Source organism: Pelobates fuscus, chromosome 13 (assembly GCF_036172605.1).
Source record: "Pelobates fuscus isolate aPelFus1 chromosome 13, aPelFus1.pri, whole genome shotgun sequence".
Classification (NCBI taxonomy): domain Eukaryota; kingdom Metazoa; phylum Chordata; class Amphibia; order Anura; family Pelobatidae; genus Pelobates; species Pelobates fuscus.
Window position 1 is genome coordinate 23048576 of NC_086329.1, and position 23753 is coordinate 23072328.

The 23753-nt window shown below is 37.9% G+C and overlaps 1 protein-coding gene across 1 annotated transcript in view; it reads left to right on the top strand.

The window, feature by feature from the left end:
• The first annotated feature begins 13283 nt into the window (after positions 1-13283).
• LOC134583536 (zinc finger protein 106-like) overlaps positions 13284-23753 on the top strand; it is an 81806-nt gene continuing 71336 nt past the window's right edge. Inside the window, exon 1 of the mRNA XM_063440472.1 lies at positions 13284-13301. The gene's annotated coding sequence lies outside the window, so the exon portion shown is untranslated. The remainder of the gene's footprint in view (positions 13302-23753) is intronic.

The window sequence follows — 23753 nt, forward strand, 5'->3', positions numbered from 1 at the left end:
TGTGTGTGTGTGTATGTATGTAATATACCTATATATATGTATGTATATATATATATATATATATATATATATATTATTCTGAATTGCCTTTTACTTTGTTCAAATGATTTGACCAGCTACAATGGTATATAGATGGCAGGTATTCTTAGCAAAGCAGTTGAGCAGTGAATTAATTATCCCCTTAGTCACTTAGGGTCCACTTAGGGTGAACAGAGGTAGCAAACTGGTAGCTATTTAGCTGCTGTAGACGTGCAAATATCATAGACCTCTTGGGCAAATGATGGCTGAGAAAAATTGGTCTCGCTTTACATCAGCTGTATATCTTAATAGCTGGAAATCTACGTGTTGGCTACCTGTGACTTGCAATATAACAGAGTTTATCTTTCTGGGACCAGAGTTGTAATGAGGCACGTGGTACGGTTGCTCATCGAACCATCCTTGTGAATGGACATAGGTTAAATTAGGTTGTTCCCAACCATTCTTGTGCTGCTCTGTCAGGGCAGATAACTACTGCTACTCGTCATATAGAATTTAAACGTAATAACTGTACACCAGGTTCTGGGTACCTTGTAGTCCTCCAGGCCTTCTGGGTTACAACTTGTATCATTTTCAGATAGCCATTGTACACTCGGTAAAGGTGAGACAGTTGTAAAATAGAATTATCATTTGAATATCAATAATTGTTCACCTTTTTAATTGATGTAACACCTCATTATGCAAAATGGCAATATTAGAGATAAGCTTGGTCAGTCTAGATGTTTTGGTTTTTTTTCTTAGACTTTTAAAGACAATACTTTACTTAACATAATAGAAGATTGACATTTAATAGTGCAATAAACGTATGTGATAGTGGAGCGCTAGGGAGAATGAAACAGTGCAGTTGTCTGTTTGGTTTTTATTTATAGAGACGTATCAATGATAATGTTGGTACTTGACAAAACAGGTTTATTCACTGAATAGTAGAGTGTGGTATAAAGCCTTTATTTTGGAATACAGTTTTTGCAAGTTAGTTATAACTTTCTCCAACCCACCGATTAGCCATGGTAATACTTGTTGAGTAAATGTCCTTTTAAAAATAGATCATAAGACAAATTATCTTTTATTTTTGGCTTCTTTATTTTAAATGGGTTGCCTTTCTTAAACATTCATTATTTGATGCACCTCCACCCTCCCACCAATATGTCAAATGACCAAAAAGGGACACTTTTATTTTCGGGGGAATGACCATCAGGTTGGTCTACTTTAAGATATTTTAGCTGACTTCATGGGCTACTGATAATCGGTAACTGAAAATGTAAATTAGGCAGACTAATTTCTAAGTACATTAATGTTATAAAGCTAAATTGAGCTTTGTTTTGTTGAGCTATGTTTTACAAACCCCCCCCCAAAAATGGAACCTTGTAGAAAAGAAGGTTTTCTGAATAGAAGGGAGGGCCAGAAGATTTTGAGTCCAAAGTAGGGACAAAAACATCTAAACAGGAACATTGTGAATGCCTATATCTGACATGTCAAATAAAATATAGAAAATGGCCAATGCATGTCCAGCCACCACTCATTAGACCAAAGCTGTCCAAGGCTGTGTAGCCTCCACTCATTAGACCAAAGCTGTCCAAGGCTGTGTAGCCTCCACTCATTAGACCAAAGCTGTCCAAGGCTGTGTAGCCTCCACTCATTAGACCAAAGCTGTCCAAGGCTGTGTAGCCTCCACTCATTAGACCAAAGCTATCCAAGGCTCTGTAGCCTCCACTAATTAGACCAAAGCTGCAAAGAAACACTATACTGTTAGGAATACTGTATATTAAAAAGATTCAATGCAATCAGAGATACTGTATCACAGATATCCAATTGTATAATAGCAAGTGTATGCCTTCCCTATGTCTGTATTTGGAATTGTGATTGTTCACTGCAGGCCTCTCACTTTAAAAAATGTAAAAATAATCAACTTTTCAGATTGTTTAAGTTCAGTAATTTCATAGTTCTAGATTTTATAAAAGTGTATATTTCAGTTTTTGCACGCCATGTATTGTGAGTTTCCAGTTCTGAACCATGGTAACACATCAACTATTAGTTTGAAGGATATACATTCTTCCAGGTGTAATTGGTGAAAGATTTTATTTTTATTTTTGTCTTTTTTTTTTCCCCCCAAAGTATTTCTATTTTATTATTCATTCATTTAAAAGGATCGATTTTACTATGCAATACCTGCTCACTTCCATTAGATCAAGTAACAGATTATCTTCTCTATACAAGGATTGGAAATATTTATTTTTGGTTCATGACGCATTGATCATGTCATTGGACCTCGACAGGAAAAAAACAAACCTGTAGATGCCTTTTGCTCTGTTATCACATAACATGTGAAATCTTTTGTAGTGCGGATTTGTAACATTTTATCCAGGTAGCATGAGAGGGGTCATTTAGTTATGTAAATCGCAAATAGATGCGACTGAACCCCATACTTTAAAAAAAAAAAATATATATATATCTTAAGATCAATTCAGCCTCCTCACATAGGCTTTCTAAATACAATGATGGGATTTCCTACTATTGGGGGAGATATGTATTACGAAATATGTGTGCTTATAAATAATAGACATGCATACATAATTTTTTTTATATAATCCGTGCATCTCTTTATGAATTAACTGTTTAATTTTTGTTCACGGTAAGGAGAAAGAAAAGTAGAGGTGTGCATTTGTTTTATTTCGTTATTAGCACGAATAGTTTGATTGTTCATCATAACTCCAGACTCGGTTTATGCTTTCGCGGTATAGTGCAGGAGCAGGTAGCGAGTTTTGGAGATGTATTCGTACATATTCCATAAATCTTTCGTAGTAACAACAACAAAAAAATGAAATTAAGACTATTTATATTGAAGACAGAATATGGAGAAATAACAGCAAACCTGTTTTATATGCTTAATGATTTAGAAAGTTTTTGCAACATGAAAGGTATAATACAAAGTATATAAATGTGTGTATATATGTATATATCATATGTATATATGAGATATCAATATATTATTATATGGTACAAAATGTTCTAGAGCGAATACCAACATGACTTTACTTTGACCGTGAACATTATGCAACAAATATGTAAAATTATAGAAGTTAAAAACTGTTCACAACCTGTAAAGGGAATTTTACAAAATGTATAAAAGTGGACGTTTGCATGTGTTACATCTTTATACGTGTTCAGAATTAGGATTTTTAAACAGTAACATGAGATCACATTTACATCTCAGGTGTATTTACATGCAAGATTCTGTGATCTATTCAAAAGGGTAAAAAAAAAAAACCGTAGTGTATCATCAATTATGTAGCCAATGATGTCCTTACTGGCTTACAATTTGTGGCCCGTTACCTACGAAAAGTTTTGAAAAAGTATCTGCTTTGTAGGTAACAATTAATGTCTTTACATCAGATCCTCATTTTAAATATTAGGGACCGTCAATTTACAGCTCCCGCCTGCGTTTTTGTTTTTTTCCCCCTGCTACACATCTTGTGTAGTAGTTCTAAAAAAATAGGTTCCATCCAGAATTTGAATAACCACTAATTATTTTAACAAATACTTAAAGGGAAACGACAGTACCATAATCCCCACAGCTCATGGTAGTTCTTATTGTACAAGGAGGCTATGGGTACAGTCCCTCCATTTTATTTTATTAATTTTTAAAGCCATTTTCAAGTGGTTTGACCAAAAACCAGAGGATTTGCGACAATCAAAGCCTGCCCCCCTTTTTTATTGTTCATCCAGGGTGTCTGAAAAGGTAAGCAGGATTTGACAGTGCCAGATGTCTGTTGCCCCCTTCAGTGGTGCCACATTGACAAAGGCCCCCTACTAAAAAAAATGGATCAGATAGTTTAGCAATGCCAAAACTGTGTCTTCTTAGATTCACCAGGGCTTTTGTGCCTTACAATTTGCACTGTTTGGGATTCTGAATTCCCCCAAAACACCCATAAAAATTAAAGGGCTGAGACTGTGTTGGTATGCATGAATAAGGGTTAATGTTTTGATGAGAGAGCTCATTAGCAAGCTGCTTGCTGTAAATAAGTATGTGCTAGAAGTTGTAATATACTGTTTACCTTGGTAATCAATTGCTTTTAATTAAACCAGTTATTTGTGTGCATTTTTCCTTTGTCAGTTTTATGTGTAAGGTTCCAGAACACTAAACTAATATGACTGTATGATCTTTAATTCCATCCTGTACATTCACAATCTATTTTAAGTATATATGTTTCTAATTGCCAGACAAAAGGTTAAGATGATATTCAATAAACGCTTTAAAAATATATATACATATTACTTTGCTTGTGAATATTTAAAATGGCTTGAGCATAGCTGTGATTTTGAAGATGTTTTCTTTGTTTTTTTTTGTCCATTGTTGAATATTTGTTTTGCAGAATTAATTTTCTCTGTGACACTGATTTTATTAACCATAGCAAACTATACCCTAAAGAAAACGCAAAAGGAAGGGTACCACCAGATACAGGTACAGAAATAGACTTTAGTGTATAATATACTATTAAACAATTTAGGCCAGTATAGCTCTTGGATGTCATGTTTGATGCTTTCATTAGAAATAGAATCATATAAATAAGCATTTACATATTACCATACCATTAAATGAACACCCCAAGCACCATAACTACTGCAGCATGCTGTAGTGGTTATGGTCCTATTATAAGTGGTCACACCACTTGCATATGGTTTCATAACTTACCTGAAGTCCACCAGGTGCCAGTCACTTATCTTTTGGACCCAGGAGATCCTGCAAAGAACTTCTTTTAGTTCCCCTGAGCTAAGCAATGCAGTGCAGGCCCTGCTCATTGGGTTAGAACATCATTCTTGGCCAATGGGTATCTCCCTGCACTGCTTAGCTCAGTGCCTCAGGTTCTGGGTTGCAGAGGAGGAAGTAAAATAAGACTGTTGGACCACAGGTAAGTTGTCAGACCGCTTACTTCAGGAGGCTGATTGACAGCTCTGAGGACCTACAAACACCTGCAGTAATTTTTAGAAACTGTTGCAGTTCTAAGCCACTCTCACGTCTTAGAGTGGACGGTTGCTCCAATCACTGTCAACTTTATGTAAAATTAAGGGACATTTTAACAACTATTACAAACGTTGCAATTATTTGCAATCACTAAAGTGAAGTTCTCTGCCTGAAGAAGTGGTTTTATCAGAGTCCATACAGATGTTCAAACAGCTACTAGACGCATACTTGCAAAAACAGAATATTCAAGGATATAATCTTTCAATGTAGGGCAAGAACTGCTTGATCCAAGGATAAATCTGACTGCCATTCTGGGGTCAAAAAGGATTTTTTTTCCCTAGCTTGTTGCAAAATTGTGCTTCAAACTGGGTTTTTTGCCTTCTTTTGGATCAGCAAAAAACAAATGTGAGGAAGGCTGAACTTGATGGACGCAAGTCTTGTTTCAGCTATGTAACTATGTAAGTTTATTGAAATCCAAATAACAAAATATAGGCTAAAATAGTTACTATAGCAGAGTTGAGGAATATACAAGATTTTGCTATTTTTGACTAATTTTTGCCTAATTTTTGCCATTTGAGTTTGTTCCCTACAATTCCGAGTTTGATGAATAAACCAGATACTCTGTACATTCACTCTGCATTCACACACTCACTAACTGCAGACAAGTACATCCCAGACACCAACACTGGGTCTTATAAAATCTGAATTATATTATGTGTACACGTCAGAATTCTTCATTCTTGACCATTCTATTCATATTTCTTATCCAACTTGTTTATTCCTTTTTTTTTTTATTTAAATCAATTTTGATGATCTCAGCCAATCCAATGCCAGTGCATGGAGACGTTGAACGTAGGTGCTGCACAAGAAGCACCTCTAGTGGCCGTCTTAGTGATTTCACCTAGAGGTATTACTAAGCAGCAATGTGAACACTGTCTTTTCTCTGAAAAGGCAGTATTTATATTTATAAGCCTGCAGGGGTATGCTATAGACACTAAAACCACTCCATTAAGATGTGCTGGGAGAGCACAACTGTATTGTGATACTATTCAAAAATGTCAAACCATTTTAGGAAGGCAATACAAAAACAAGAGGGAGTGCTTGTACCATAACCACTACTGATGGAATGTTCTGGTGCTTAGTATCCTTCTAAAGAACCCATTTCTCTTAATTTATAAGCCTTATGAATTTTCATCATTCTTTTATAATTTCTTTTATTATACGCCTGAACAAATTGATCCGTCTGTGATCTACCTGTGCAGTTCTTTTTAGTGAATAAGACTCCACAGGTAAACCCTGGATGGATTGATGAGAAGAACGTAGATGCAAAGGAATTGGTTTTAATCAAGCTAGCTGAAATGCATTTTTGCACAAGTCTAGAAGACTGCATAATAACCCTATTCACACAAACAAACCTACACTGTGTTTTTTTGTTTTAAAACCAAGAACATTAATACTTTAAAATTATCCTGACAAATCTAAGACTTCTTTTCGAGAATCTGCCAAAAGACTTGAACATTTCTATTTACCAGAGAACCGATCCAACCTGACAAAGCTTAAAGTGGCAAAGACCCCCGATGGTGCCATTGCTTCTGGGGGTTCAGGTAAAAGGTGAGTTCTACTTACCTGAATCTGTCCCTCATGGGTGCCACCATCTTCTCCTGGTGGGTCCTCTTCAGCTCCTGATACTCTAGCGCCAGGAGCGGGTGTTACTGCTGAACTCTTGCGCATCCATGAGAGTACAGCATTGAGGTCTATGGAGGATCCCTTGAGACTGCAGGATGCTCCATAGATAAAGCCAATACCCTGCAGCCGTCACTGATGATGGCTGGGTGGATCGACACTTCTAGGTGGTGGTAGTTCTGTCAGGTGTAGGAGAAATACTGACACAAAGCAGTCTCTAATTTGTCTCGGTATATCTATTGACTGGGTTGGAATTTTAGTGAAATTCCAACACAGTCAATATGCGTATTTCATAAAGATGATATTTTTATGAAATACAAATTTTTCACGGGAGTAACAGTACCACTTTTAACAGTTTTGCCAAGAAGAATGGTCAAACATTGCAGGTTCCAGATGTTCAAACTACTAGAGACATGACTCCAGAAGACTCATAATTAATAATAGTAATTGCAAAGGAGTTTCTACTATATAGTGCCCTGAGGAGGTGAGTACTTTTGCATTCAACACGTCTGTCCATCTATTTCTCTCGTTTCATTTTTTTTTTAATTTAACTTTTGTATTACAATGTGCATTTTCAAAGTTTATATCTTGTGTAACACTTCAAGAAATAAAACTTCTAGCTTTTTAAAACTCAAGGTAATATTAAGCCACATATACTGTTCATATTCATATACATTCTTGCAGCACCAAAAGGACTAATTAGTTAATGAGTATTACATTTATTTTGTAATCTTGCGAAGTGTCTTATTATTTAGCAGTGGTAAAACAGTCCCTCTCTAAATGAATTTGCAACTTGATCAAGGCATTTACGGTATTCTCAAAAATGTCTTGGCATTTGAAAAGTGCATTTACAAATGTTAGTTCAATATGGCCAAATTAGGAGTGACGGTGAGTTAGATTTTGATTTATGTATTTATAAAACCTGTTTTTCAATTCACAAGTGACTGTTTGTTAAATCCCCTAAATGAAAGCAAACACTCTATTTTTTAGTAAAAAACAAAGAAAAAAAGTTACCTGCGCTCTTGGAGGTTATTTAGTTTATCCAAAGGCCATGAGAGACTTTAGCCCATCTGCCACGTCAAGGCAAACCTCTCAGGTGGGTCCTACACTAACCTTACACCTTGCTTCCTCGAGCTTCTGGCAAAGATATCTATAATGAGACAGAAAGGGGTATTTTTTTAAATTTTTATACATGCACTCCTACTTGTTTATTAACCCCTAATAAGGAACACATGGAATGGGTGGCAGCATTGTAACATAGCTGTGTGATACAAAAGTGAATGCAAATACAAAAAAACAAGTCCTTCGCTCAAACTCCCATCACTCCTGGGCGGCAGCAACGACCATAGTGCACATCAGCCCCAATAAATACAGTATACATACATATTTGTAACCGTATTTTTAGTGTTGATTACACTTTGGCTAGAAATATGTTTGAGAACCAATATAAATAACTTGGTGGGTAATTTACTGGACACACAAATTGGCGATAGAAAGAAAACCTACCACCAACGGAGAAGATAGTGGATTTTTATGCTTACTAATTGTCTATGACGTATGCACCTTAAAAATATTTTTGTTTCCAAATCTAGCTCCTCCGGCTGTTGGTAAAGTACATACAACTCCCTTTGTGTAAAGAAATATAATGATTGTAATGTCAGGACAATTGCGCTAATGTCAGGGTTTGGTATGTTTGAAATTTGATTGTATAAACTTTTGCTATTCAGCTCTAATTAAAGGGATAGATTAGCCTGATTACATCATAGCTTTAATCAGAACTTCATGTTAACAATTAATACATTATTTTATTAAACGCAGATTTTTTTATTTTTTCTGTACCTCGTACGTTAGTCTTTCTATTTTCTACCTTAGGGAACAAAAATGCAAATACTGGAGTTATAAAGAAATTATTAAAGGTATAACTCCGTCTTTATTTTTTTGTATATGGGGTTATATTCCACCCATATTTACATGAATAAAGCCTAGCATTTTCCGTGTTTAAATCCACTGGTCAATCAATATCTAAAACTCACTTATAGAGACAAAACTGTCTTATATGGATATGAAATAAAACATCACACAAACTACCCTGCATATATGAAGCTTAATATAAAACTATAATGACTTTAGTGAACTAAAAACACTGCTTATTTTATTTGTAAAGTGACTGGATTGCAGAAGACCTACTGTTATTTCACGTAATCAAGCTCAATTTATGATCCATTGTTCCTAGATTTTCCCAGAAGGAGCTTACCTTCCATAACAAGCATAACTGTTTCTTATCGAATGCCGAACATATAACATTTGATCTACAACCAATATGTCCATTAAAAAAATAATACAAAATATAATACAAATTTTATAAATAATTAAACTAGCCCTGCGGAATTTATTGGCGCTATATAAATAATAATGAGACACGGCTGTTTCTAAGTAATTACGGTTAGAAGACTAGTGATTTAAAAAAAAAAAAGCAACCATTCACATTCTGAATACTGTGTTAAGATTCCATTCTTAATGCCATCTGGAGAATGTGTCTCACACTTCAAAATCAAGAGGGCTTCCCTATTTTTTTAGATTACTGATTACACTTGTGCACAGAAAGAAAATTCAGTTCACCCAAATCCATTTGTCCATTAAAAAAATTTTTGGGGGGTGAATCCGATTTTATTGAAGCATTAATTTGGTTAATCTGAATTTAATTTGCAAATATTTGTTGGCAAACAACATTCAGAAAAGCAATTTTATTTTTAACCTCTCTCATTGCTGGCGAGTTGCACTACTTCTGTCACAAACAGGCAGGAGTGATAGGGTATGGATCTGCCTCACTCCCATGGACGAGGGGTACCTCCTGGCCAAATGTACCTACACTCCCATCCTACAGTTCACGGGATGGGAGCTGGCACCAGGTTCCCCCATTAAATTAAGTACGCCCAAATATATACAGTCTGCTTCCATTTTTAAAAGTATTGAATTACAAGGAAGAAGAAAGTAGCTCTTTAATTGGAATTACATAGACTAATTTTGTCCATCATCTGATTTGTTTTTGTTTATTTTGTTCAACATGTGATTCATTCATGCTTGTTTTTGACAAATGTATGAATTGTCTAAAATTTAGACTCCTTTTCAGTAATTCATAAAAGTATGCAGAAGTCTGCTGCTGGTAAAGGTTACAAAGATTATGACAGAATACCTATATTTCATATGAATTCTAGTTCAAAATGTCCTGTTATATCAAGAGAAACCATTTTCCTATTTTATGCATAGACAAATATCTTTAATATTTGAGGGCAGAAATAAGAGGCTCAGTCAAAAAAAACCTTATAATGGATATATCACTTGTTAAATGGTGGTCCGTTGAGGGGACATTTAACCCCTTAAGGACCAAACTTCTGGAATAAAAGGGAATCATGACATGTCACACATGTCATGTGTCCTTAAGGGGTTAAATGTGGATGAGAATGAATACAGACGTTGCAAATGAGAAGAGATGATTTTTTTTTATTTAGTTTTTTGTTTTTTTTTAAGTTTAAGGTTGGTAGTTTAAAAACTGCAGCATAGAATGGGTAATGCAATTCGGTTACCAGTAAAATGTGTCAAAAATAGTACATACATTGGGCAGACAAAACAGTCTGAAAACTCAGATTCTGGAGTATCTTAATAATATTATATCCACAAATGCAAAACAAAAGTCAGTCTCACCATTTTAGAAATGTTAGCAATTGGAACAATATAATTAAAAGAATAAATAAATAAAGAGGGAAGCCCTCTTGATTAAAGGGATAGAGTTGGGATCCTGATTAGATTAGATAACACCATTAATAAGAAATTCATGTTAGCAACCCCCACTTCTCTTATATTTTTACATTTATTAATAGCAATCTATTTACAGTTTGATATAAATTGTGTGGATAAACTCTTTGGTGAAGTTTATTAATAAATGTCACTGACTGGGCCTCAATGATTTCCAAGTTTGAACAAATCCTGTGTAACCTTATAAACTTCCTTATTGGGATACTTGAGAAAAAGTATGTCTTAGGTGGCAACTGCCAATGCACCAAAAGTGGGGCAAATGTTGCCCCCATTGTAGTGCTACACCTTTGGAAATAAGCTGTGGCCAGTGCAAAATGTTCTTAATGTTGTGTACTAAGATGAAAAAAACCTTATTTTGAACCCCTCAAATAGCCTCTAAGGTTCCTAGAAATTGTTTGAAGGTGCCACTCCACCCACCCTCACCCACCCTCACCCAATGCCTGACACAATGTGCAATCTTGGAGGGTCCTCCATTGATTTATTTCAGGAGACTGTAAATTATTGGGTAGACTGAATTCTTCATTGGAAGTCTGCTTCCGTTTGGGACACATTTCCTAGTGCTAAACCACTGGACACTAACTGCTTCCAACTCTCCAATGCATCATCTCTTCTTCAGTTTCGAAGCAACTGTATTTTGTGTACATTTGCTAAAGAATATTTGTTTACCTTTAATTGATATAACTTGTTTGGAAATCCTCTTAGGTCAAATCTCTTACTAAATATCACTGACTGGGCCTCAACGATCCCCAACCTTGTACAAATTTTGTGTAACCTTATAAATTCCCCAATTTGGATAATTGAGAAAGTATGCCTCAGTTGGCAGCTGGTTGCTTGTAAAAGAGTATTAATTGTTGTTATTTTTCTATAAGATTTTGTTACAATTTCCTGCCTGCTGCAATCCCCACGAAAAGCTAAATCCAATATTTCAATCTCTTCAATCTATGAAAACCCTCTATAATCTTCATATCTATGTAATTGTTATAAAATGTGTATTTCAAAACCTTTGCCTTAAATTCCAAATTAAATTAAGATCATCAGTGTAACAACCACCCCATATGGTATTGTATTTTTCAAAATATTTTCATTTCCAAAGACGTGGCAGTCTTCACCAATACACCATATAGATATCAAAGAGGGCGGCCAATGTTGCCCATATTGAGGTGCCATACCTTTGGAAATAAAGTTTCCTATCTACTATAAAAAAAAAATAACTGTGTGCCTAAAAATTTCCAAAATATTCAAAAGAGTATTCATATGCTTCACTGTAAAATCAAGAAAATTGTTCAAAATAAAAAAAAATCTACTGCTTTTAGACCTTTTTGGTAAAGAGCAGTACAAGGACGTGACATGAACTGTGACATGAACAAGGACGTGACATGAACGTTGTTATGGTGCTAGGAAGCCACTGGACGTACTCTTATCTCAAAGGGTTAAAGCATTCTCAAACTGTCTAACCCCATGCATCCAGCACCCCAATTTACCATCCTGCTTCTAAAACCTCAGCCTCAGAAGTTATGGACTGCCACTAGGAATGGTCTCCACTGATTAGCTAAAGTAGTCAGCTAATACTCTCAGCCAGTTAGTGACTCCCCAATCTATAAAACTGTGCTTACATTGGTCATTGGTTGCCACCTACTATATGTGCTGACAACAGATGATCATTGCCCACCCCCCATGCTGCCAGTGTGAAAGAAAATTGCATAATAGGAGGATAAGACTGCAGGGAGAACATGGCTTTGGCACAAAATCACAGGTGAGTTTGTTTTATTTTAAAGGGGGATCAGAGAAGTATTAAGATCTCCAAGAGCCCTAGGCATGTTACCAGTTAAGGGTCTCCCCTTCATTCGTCCTACAAGGACGGTTATAAGCAAGTTCATAGTTCTGGGGTCCCTGTCTAATGCCTGGGCCCTAGGCATTAGGTCACCTTTTAGTTACTCTTGGTCCAGATGGATAATGCCAGCAAGGTTACTCCAATGAAAGATCTGTGCATGTTCACCGATATGCCAATCCAATCAAGATATATACAGAGACAAAGTACAGAGTACTTTGTCTCTGTATTTCTCCTCCACATCATTTTATTAGACTCAAGGTGGAGTCTAAGTGTCAATCCCAACACCCGTAACCAGTGATGGCTGTTTCGTTGGATCCTCCATAAACCTCAATGCTGTATGTTTGTGCATGCGCGTGAGTACAGCAGTGACGCTGGCTCTGAAGAGGAACTGCGGCGCCTGTGAGGTTCTGGTTCAGGTAAGTAAACTCACCTTAACCTGGCCGCCAGACCCCAGCGGCGATGTCACAGGGATCTTTGAGAATCGCTTTAAATCACAATGCATGTATTTAGAAATGAGAAATTAATCTGTGAAAATAACATTGTTCTCAATTACATATTACTTGCATAAAATGTTATTAGTAATTCACCTAAATTCTCTCAGAACAGCCCCTCCAGCCCCCCTCCCACCCCCCCAAAGCTCTAATTGTATAGCAAAAAAAAACAAAAAAAAGGGCAAAAATATAATTTATAGCAACATTTGATCTCATACAATAGGGAATCGATACAACTTGACATTTTTTGTATTATTTATTTTATTATTAAACGTGTTTAGCTCTCGCTCTGCCCCAGGTAAAGGGAGCTAGTTATGGATGTACACACGGTCTCCATGGTAACCATGTCATGCACGCCGCCATGTTGCTGCGTGTGACCGGAAGCGGAAGTATCTTCATCCCACTGAAAACAGACAGGCCGGGCTGGCGGGAGTATGGGGGAATAAGCCGAATAGAAGGGGGGACGCCAGGGACACGGGCTGCACAGGTCAGAGCCGATACATGGAGGGCATTTAACAATACCCGGCTGTTATAAGGTCACGTGGGTCCCTGTTAGGGGGACTTACAGAGCAGCTGGGGAGTTTGTGTTGTTACTCTGTGTGTGTGTTACTGCGTTGTTGTGTATTGTGTGTTGTTCCATTGTTGTGTGTTGCTCCATTGTTGTGTAGTGTGTATTGCTTTGTGTTTTGTTAATATTCTCAGTGTATCATGTCCTATTGTTTGTGTTAAGGTGCATTTATCAGTGTATATATTGCCTCATTGCTTTGTGTATACATTTGTTTGCTTGTGTTTTGTATGTTGCCTCATTGTGTGTGTCTATAGTGCATCATTGTGTGTGTCTATAGTGCATCATTGTGTGTGTCTATAGTGCATCATTGTGTGTGTCTATAGTGCATCATTGTGTGTGTATATATTGCCTCATTGCTTTGTGTATACATCTGTTTGCTTGTGTTTTGTATGTTGCCTCATTGTGTGTGTCTATAGTGCATCATTGTGTGTGTCTATAGTGCATCATTGTGTGTGTCTATAGTGCATCATTGTGTGTGTCTATAGTGCATCATTGTGTGTGTCTATAGTGCATCATTGTGTGTGTGTATATATTGCCTCATTGCTTTGTGTATACATCTGTTTGCTTGTGTTTTGTATGTTGCCTCATTGTGTGTGTCTATAGTGCATCATTGTGTGTGTCTATAGTGCATCATTGTGTGTGTCTATAGTGCATCATTGTGTGTGTCTATAGTGCATCATTGTGTGTGTCTATAGTGCATCATTGTGTGTGTCTATAGTGCATCATTGCTTTGTGTATATATTGCCTCATTGCTTTGTGTATACATCTGTTTGCTTGTGTTTTGTATGTTGTCTCATTGTGTGTGTCTATAATGCATCATTGTGTGTGTATATATTGCCTCATTGCTTTGTGTATACATCTGTTTGCTTGTGTTTTGTATGTTGCCTCATTGTGTGTGTGTCTATGTTGCCTCATTTTGCGTGTGTGTACACTTGTTTGTGTGTGTATATATTGCTTCATTTTGCGTGTGTGTGTACACTTGTTTGTGTGTGTATATATTGCTTCATTTTGCGTGTGTGTGTACACTTGTTTGTGTGTGTATATATTGCTTCATTTTGTGTGTGTGTGTGTGTACACTTGCTTCACTGTGTGTGTGTATATTTAATGAAGAAAACGCATTGAATGCTGTGGTAGTGCCCCTTAAAAAGAGAGAGACTACCCAGCAAGCTGGTAAGATGACAGATCAATATTGATATGAGCCTAATCTATTTTAAGATTAGGAGTCCAGTGGATAGGAGCGAACTAGGGGAACAAAAATAGGAAAAAACAGCAATAAATGGTACTGGAAATAGTGGATACAGTGCAAGAAAAAGTATCTCGAAATCAACAGTGTTACACTGAAACTTTATTAACTGCTTATAGAGAGAGATACACTTGCCACTGTGTATCCACGTATACTTCTGTATCCTATAAATGATTGGAAAGTCTGTCCCTGGTATGCAAATGAATACTTTGTTCAGAGTGCTATTCCCAGGGAAGTATGCGACAGTCAACCCCTAGACAGTATGGTCCCTTAAAGATATAAATAGTGCCGTCTATATATGTAACAATGAGAGGCACAGTATCCAATAGGGAGAAAAAAAGGAAACGTTTAGCCAATACTAATGCACAGTGGTAAAGTAAAAGAGAAGATGTCTAATGACAAACACAGGTAGCGATGATGGTAATTTATAACGAGAAAAGAATATCTTTTAGATAACACAATTAGATCGCTGGACTGCTGTGATTCCCTTAACTTCTAATATGATCCCTTAAAATATAAACCGTGCCGTCTATACATGTAACAATGAGAGGCACAGTATTCAATAGGGAGAAGAAGAAAGAGAAAAAAACGTTTAACCAGTACTAATGCACAGTGATAAGGTAAAAGGGAAGATGTCTACTGACAAACACAGGCAGCGATAATAGTAAGGTGTAACGAGAAAAAGTCTCTCTTGGAAACACAAATCAATCGCTAAACTGCTTAAATTCCCTTTGCTTCTGCTAATAAACACCTTCGTGGGTGTTCTAACGCTAGATGGTTAAACTAAATACTGTTCCTATCAGTGGTATCGGACTCCAAACCAAAATTAAATGATCAATGAGAATGGTTAACAAAAATTAAACATAACGAAAAATGTGCAGAGAGGGGTTTCCCTTAGTGCATATTAGGTGGTGCACGTGAAGTGTCAAAGTGCCGTGAGTGGGAATACCCCTCGTCTTAACCCGACGTGCGTTTCGGAGTCTGAAAACTCCTTCGTCAGGGGTGAAAGTTGCCGCCAGAACCCCCCCAGCATTTAAATGCAAGGTGGCCAATCATGAAGGAGGTAATTTGTTCGTCATCAGTGACGTGGTATCTTGACGTGAGCATCATGTGGGTGGAGATTCATAGCTACTACGTCAGATGATTGGCACACGTCCCTCGCTCAGTGAAGATAGTTTAATGATACCGGTGCACGAGTGCATTACCGGTTAGAAAATTGATCAAATGAAAGCTTAATTATTGCTGGTAAGCCATTTAAATATATGGCGATCAGCAAATACCCCCCGAAAAATTTCATGCAATACAATCACTGCGTCCTAAGTGTGTTATATGGAAGGTGGAAACATGACATATGATACGATTAATTATGTATATCTTGGATTACGGAGGGTCCTCTCATAATCTTATATGGGGTATATATGGAGAAATCACTGGGGTGTAAAAATAGTAATTTATAAGGGAAATCTCCCTTAGTTCCTCATTGTGTGTTCATTTGTTTGTGTGTGTTTATATATTGCTTCATTAAGTATATATTGTCTCATTGTTTATTTCAGGGATAGGCAACCTCCGGCACTCCAGATGTTTTGGACTGCATCACCCAAAATGCTCTTACACCCATAATGTTGGCAAAACCTCGTGGGAGGTGTAGTCCAAAACAGCTGGAGTGCTAAAGGTTGCCTATGCCTGTTTAGTTGCATTTTAGCATATGTATTTGCCTTGCGTTTTTTTTTTTTTTTTAAATTTTTTAGCATATTTTGTAGTTCAGGCATTGCAACATTTTGTATCTGTATGTAAAATATCTTGCATAGATGCTGGTACTCTAGATCCTGTTATTTTTTTTGTTTATTCCCAATGAGTGAACTCAGAATATCTATTTACCAGAATGTGATTGTATTGTCTTGCCTTAAAGGGACACTGTGGCACCCAGACCACTCTATCTCATTGTGATCGTGATCACAAGTGGTCAGAGTACATTGTTCCTGTCCCCTTTAGTCCTGCCCTTTAAAACACTGCAGTTTTAGAGAAACTGCAATGTTTAACTTGCAGGATTAAGACAGCCTATATTGGATGTCTGCCAGACAGCCTCTAGAGGTGTTTCCTGCATTTCCATGAAATTTTACTCCGTGTAGCTTCCACATTTCCAGCGTCTTCAAATTCACCATAGGAAAGCATTGAGTATATCTTTAGATTTCCCCCATTGGATGACTGTGGAGTGGAGCCCGAACCAGCTCTGAGGGACATCCGCGTTGGAATTGGGTAAGTGATTTATTTAACTCCTTTATTCGCCAGGAAGAGGGAATTGAGCGGGCAGAGGGACAATATACTGTTAGGAATACAGCTTTGTATTCCTAACACTATAATGTTCCTTTAAGTAATGAGTGCATAACTCTAATAATATAAGCATAAGTTTAAATTTGCACACAAGGCTAAGTAAGTAAATGAGTAATACAGACTGAATTTAAAGAAGCATGTTGTGCTACAAAAATACTTGATTCCTTAAGGAGTAAAAAACCTACCCTCTGTTTAATGCATCATATTCATTGTTGTAAGACTGTATACCCTGGATGTTGGTGGACTACAGCGCATTATGAATGCAGTAGAGGGACAGAGACTAATTGGATTTGTAGACCAGCAACATCTGTAGTTTGGCAATCCTGGCATTTACAATACCTTATTATCGCCCCCCCCCCCCCCCCCCCCCCAAAACTTATAAAAAGTCTTTGTAGTTGCACAGTTTAGAGAAGCTGCTTGCAGCCAGAGGCAGACTGATATCGCACCAGGAAGTGGTGCTGAAACTTGGACAAAAGTCAAAGACTGATTCTCATACTGACAGGTCTGAGTTGGTGCCTTAGGGCTGCACTTCAAAGTCATACTTAATGCGGAGAGTGTATGCAGGTTACTTTAAGCAATCAACTTTATTTTCATTCAAAGGCTTATAAGTGCAGGTTGTATGCATGGCATTTCTACGTTAGATGTCCAAGCATGCGCTCAAGGCGTCATGGGACAGAAAACTTGTTGCAATATGGGAGTGGAGATGAGGTAAATACTTTTTATTTTGAAATATCTCTGCTGCATTATGCACCTCTGTAAATGCTTCAATAGCTTTACAGAGGTGAATGAACAAGTAACATTTCCTGTCTTATAGCACAGTACACTAGGGATGTTCTGCTTACTACGGGTCAAGTAGTCTCAACCCAAGTTGTTTTCCCTTCTCTGGAAGTGACTGTTCCACTTTAACCCCTTAAGGACCAAACTTCTGGAATAAAAGGGAATCATGACATGTCACACGTCATGTGTCCTTAAGGGTTTAAAGGAACACTACAGCTTAAGTTAGTGGTTCTTGACCACAGAGACTGCTGTCTTACACCACCTCTGACAGTCACTAGAGTTGTTTTCTGGATTAGTCCTGCAAGATTGGAAGACTGATGTCCTGCATCTGCACACTCTGCATGTAGACGCTGAATGCTCTCCATAGCGATGCATTGATTCGATGCATCTTTGTTAGGTGATGCTACTTGGCGCAGAGCGGCATTTTGCTCCCTGCTTTCTAGCCTCCCAAGTGCTTCCATATCATTAGATGATTGATTGTCTCAGCCAGTTGTGGTTAGACCAGTATGCCAGAGGAGTAAAGGTGAGTAATTATGAGTATCAGAGGTGGGAGTACGGACAGAAGATAGATGTAAGTCTTCAGCAGATCGTAAGGGCCTAAGCTAGCCTGTCTGGTCCAATCACACAGAAGAGCTGCTGTAGCTCAAATTGCTGAAAAACTTTATGCTGGCCATGATAGAAAGGTGTCAGAACACACATGGGGGTATGTAGTAGCAGAACTGTCAGAAGATGCCAAAAGCGTCTTCAATGGGGACATGGGTGTTAGTACTGGACCATGGAGCAATGGAAGAAGGTTGCTTGGTATAATGAATCATATTTTGTTTTAAATCCTGTGCATGGCTAGTGTTTTTTTATTTGAATTTTTTTACCTGGGGAAGAGATGGCCGCAAGATGCACTATGGGAAAAGGCAGGCCAGCGTAGGTGGTGTTATGCTCTGGGCAATGTTCTGATATGAAATCTTGGTCCTGGCATTCTTTTGGATGTTACTTCGACATGTGCCGCCTACCTACAGAATTTTGCAGAGCACGTACACCCCTTCATGGCAATTGTGTTCTCTAATAGCAGTGACCTCTTTCTGCAGGATAATGCACACTGCAAAAATTGTTCAGAAATTGTTTGCGGAACATGACGAAGAGTTCAAGGTGTTGCCTTGACCTCCAAATTCCCCAGATTTCTCTCCTATTGAGCATCTGTGGGATGTGCTCAAACAACAAATCTGATCCACCTCACAACTTGCAGGACTTAAAAGATCTGTTGCGAATGTCTTGATTCCAGATATCACAGTACACATTCCGAGGTCTTCTGGAGTCCATGCCTCCACGCATCAGAACTGTTTGGGGGAACTACACAGTATTAGGCAGGTGGTTTTATTTATTTTTTTTAAATATTTATTTTTGCATTGACGTAATGCGCGGCTCAATAAGTCTCACATTGGGTCTTCGCAGAGGCCCATTTATAATGCGTTGTAACAAGATATGTATTTACAGAATGAAAAAACATGGTTAAGTGAAGTAGGCATTTCGTCCAGCATAATAAAATGGTAATGGTACATTATTTTAGCATTTTTAGGTTTAAGCCGCGCCAGTATGTTTTCGCCAAGGCCTAAGAACAATGTACATAGGATATATTGGTGTTTACAGAAAGAAAAACGTAGGTTAGGTAACATGTACATATCTGGCATTGCGGTTTTATAGTGGCACAAGACGTCAACGTATTTGTTTATAAACATAGCAAAGATCATAATTTTAAAACCTTTAATAATAACTATGTTGCATTCCGTCCATGTTTGTCTCATTTTTGCGTAGGTGCATGGGATGTGTATTTTCTCTTTGCACTCAGGTCATAGGTGTGGTATTGGTTCAATGTGATCGCTACACTCTTAAGTCCCATTGATCCCAGGCCCCCTCCCTCTCCTTATCTCCCTGCCCTAAGTGTTCCCCCAGTTGCCGCCCACCGGGGCTCACCTTTTGGCTGTATGCCTCGGTCCTGGCCGGCAGCCCCCCGAGCTTGCCCCCTTTGTCGGAACTTCCGGGGCTGCTGTTAGTTTTCCCCAGACTGCTCTGTGGTATCTACACTCAGGAGTGTGGGCGAGTTGGCCAGTAGGAGCTCTGTATTGGTAGTGTAGGGGCCGGGTGGCTGGTTCCTGGATTGGTGTGTGCTAGGTGTCAAATTCCTACCACAACTCCCAGACCTTTCGAAAAGTGCCCATTGTGTTCCTGACTTGTGCTGTGAGCTTGTCCATAAGGTAGTTATCCCGGAGTTTTGTGAGCACCAGGGACAGCGGGGGCAGTTCTGTGTGTGTCCAGTGTTGTGCTATTGCTCTGCCTGCTGCTTGGGCAGGTGGTTTTAATGTTGTGGCTAGTGTAAATTAACATTATGGCACAAACAAGACAGCATGCTTTTGACAAATGACCCACGTTTTACACGTACCCTGGTGCTCTCCACAGCTTATCTAGATGGCCTTCATCCTGTGGGTTTCAGTGACTGTAGTCCTTTCCTACTTGCAGGCAATTAGTGCAAGTTACAGTAGTCTCTTACTGGGTATACATTGACTGATTCAGGCGGTTCTCTTCTTGCAAACCTATATTTAGATTGTGGAAACTGAATCCTTTCCGTCGCACCTACAAACAGATCAGATCCAGCAATGTGTTGAGGAAGTACAATAGTGGCACAAAACTCTTTAGTTCCCTCTGCTGTGCTCTGTCTATGTAGGGTTCAGTAAATATTGATTATACTCTCTCAAGTGATCCTTTTGAAAATCCCCACAGAAGGGATCAGATTTAAATGCTCTAATACTAAAGAAACACTGCACGTTAGGAGGCACAGTATCAGAGCTCTTATTAAAATGTGACTTTCTGATATGGTCTCTGCCCCCTCCCGACGCTGATGAGGCACATGTATTGATGCCATGCATCATTCAAGTGTCATTTTTCATGCGGACCGCTCCGTTCCACATTTTCCTTTATACATTTTATTGTCACATAATTGTATTACTGATGCTGACTTACTGTCAGAAACATCAGGACTAAGACAACTCTTTCCAAGTAAAGGCAATCTGAATAAGCTATTGAAAAGTGCATACAAACATGCATGTCCGTTTCCAATGGAGCGTGCGCATACTAAAACCATTGATGATCATTTTATACTCTATCTCAACTCATGATAGAGGTTTATTGGCCAAAATAAGGTTTGGTCCGGTGACTTCCAAGGTAGTTTCATCTTTTGCCTCAGCTAAAGCTAGAAAGATACAAAACATGACCAACATCCATGTACATAGACATATTTCTGGTCTCCTGCCGCTCACCACCTAAAGGAGTCTTTTTTATTTTATTTATTTTTTTAATCTTTAAGGTTATCACAGGGTACAAAAAACAGGCGAAAGTATAGAAACCCCACGATAAAGTTACAAATGCTTAGAATCATACTATACACGCTACCCTGTTACAATAACACTTTATTTCATAATGCAATACAGCAACAAAGATTTCAAACATGTCACCCATTCTATAGCCTTCCAGCATTCACAGAACCCTTTTCTCACTTTCCCTCACTTCAGGTAGGCTGACCACCTTTGGATATCTTTTGCTAGCCTTCCAAGGGTCTATGAAACCAGTACAATAGCTGTGTTACAAACTTTGCTGGTGTTCGTAGCAAAGTGTGCATAAAGGAGCTTGTTATTGTGGATTATAAAAAAGGTTAAGTGGGGGGAAAAGGGAGGGGCTATAGGGAGGAATGCCATGTATAACCGAGTCTTTAGATGCAACAGATGCATTAAAGCAGCTCTGTTACCTACTGGAGTCTTTACATGTGTTGCAATGACCCCAGATATCGCTATTGCTTCATGCAACAAGATGCCGACAAGGTGCTGGAAAAGGGGAGTTTTTCTTGCCTAAACCTGTTTTTTTTTTTTACATCCACTGCCTTCTTCATCCATGAAGTCCACTTCAACTCCTGGCACTTCTTCTGCCAGGACCCAACATCAGTGCTGTACTCTCATGCATGTTTAAAACACTATCTATGGAAGATAGCAAGACGCAGAACTACTCCAATCAAATGCTGCTATCAGCAACAGTTGATTCCAGGATAGCGTTTCACTCCGTTCAGGAGTTAGAAAAACAAAACAATAATTTGAGTGTATGAGAAAAAGTGTGTGTGCCAGTATCAGTGTGTATGTGTCTGTCAGTATCAGTGTGTATGTGTCTGTCAGTCAGTGAGTTTGTGTGTGTGTCTATTTAGGTGACTGGCCTTATCTGTTCGCATAGGAATGGCCCCATTTCCATAGCTGAGATAATCAATCTTGATGGTGTCAGCCTAGCCAATGCTAGCCCAAGGGTTCTGGTTACTATAGTTTCACTCCAAAAAATGTATTTTTGTCATTGAAAATAATGCTTTGTTAGTTTAAAAAAACCTGGCTTCTAACTTCTTTTTTGCTTCTACATTCCAATCAAATGTGTCAAGCCCTGCTTTAAGACAAGTATTAAAGGTTACGTTTATTCATGGCTATCCACTTTTTCCATTGTCGTTCTTACCTATTGATTACTCTGTTTTTGACGTGGCTTCAGTTCTCTACTATACCTCTGTTGATCATGGCTTGTTTACCAATTCTCTGATCCTCTGTCACCCTCAATCTCTGAATTTGTTTGTTTGCAGTCTTTGTGTTCTATCATTTTACATCAAGCCTGGTCATTCTAAGGACCGGTAATACTTAGACTGTTGGCCCTAGGTATACAGGTATTCTAACCTTCTGCCTGATGCCGTGAGAGCTATTTGTGCCATAATAAATCTATTCACTAAACTATTTATTTATAAAATATTTTACCAGGAAAGATACATTTGAGATTTCTCTCGTTTCCAATTAAACAAGCACTAACTATTCTTTGCAAAGAGGAATGCTTTGAGGTAAACTACTTTTCTGTTTAATTTTCTGGGTTTTATATTAGCTACTGACATTGCATGCCCTCAACAGTGAATTATAGTATTAATAGTGATAGTGGTGTCATATCTGCTTTGATAAAAGAAGCAAAAGGAAAAAAAAAAAAAATATATATATATAAATGAAGTAAAGCAAGCTGCACTCACGGACTTATGAATTCAAATGGTGTTTATTCCATCGAAGGTAGAAAAAAAGAGGATCTTCTTTTTTTCTACCTTCGATGGAATAAACACCATTTGAATTCATAAGTCCGTGAGTGCAGCTTGCTTTACTTCATTTATCTACAATTTAACTCCCTGGAAGTCTGGCACCCGGCAGGCCTCTTAAGGCACTACTTTATACTTTGAGCGTGAGTGCTGAGAACTGTTGTATTTTTATATATATATATATATATATATATATAGAGATAGAGATAGAGATAGAGATAGAGATAGAGATAGAGATAGAGATAAAGTAAAGCAAGCTGCACTCACGGACTTATGAATTCAAATGGTGTTTATTCCATCATTGATGGAATAAACACCATTTGAATTCATAAGTCCGTGAGTGCAGCTTGCTTTACTTCATTTATCTACAATTTAACTCCCTGGAAGTCTGGCACCCGGCAGGCCTCTTAAGGCACTACTTTATACTTTGAGCGTGAGTGCTGAGAACTGTTGTATTTTTATATATATATAGATATATATATATATATAGATATAGATATAGATATAGATATAGATATAGATATAGATATAGATATAGATATAGATATAGATATATAGATATATAGATAAATAAAGTAAAGCAAGCTGCACTCACGGACTTATGAATTCAAATGGTGTTTATTCCATCATTGATGGAATAAACACCATTTGAATTCATAAGTCCGTGAGTGCAGCTTGCTTTACTTTATTTATCTACAATTTAACTCCCTGGAAGTCTAGCACCCGGCAGGCCTTTTAAGGCACAACTTTATACTTTTAGCGTGAGTGCTGAGAACTGTTGTATTTTTATATATATATATAATAAACAATACACAAGATCCAGCGCACTCTCCTCTCTCCTAAACAGCAACTTCAATGTTGACAGACCATCCCATCCCCC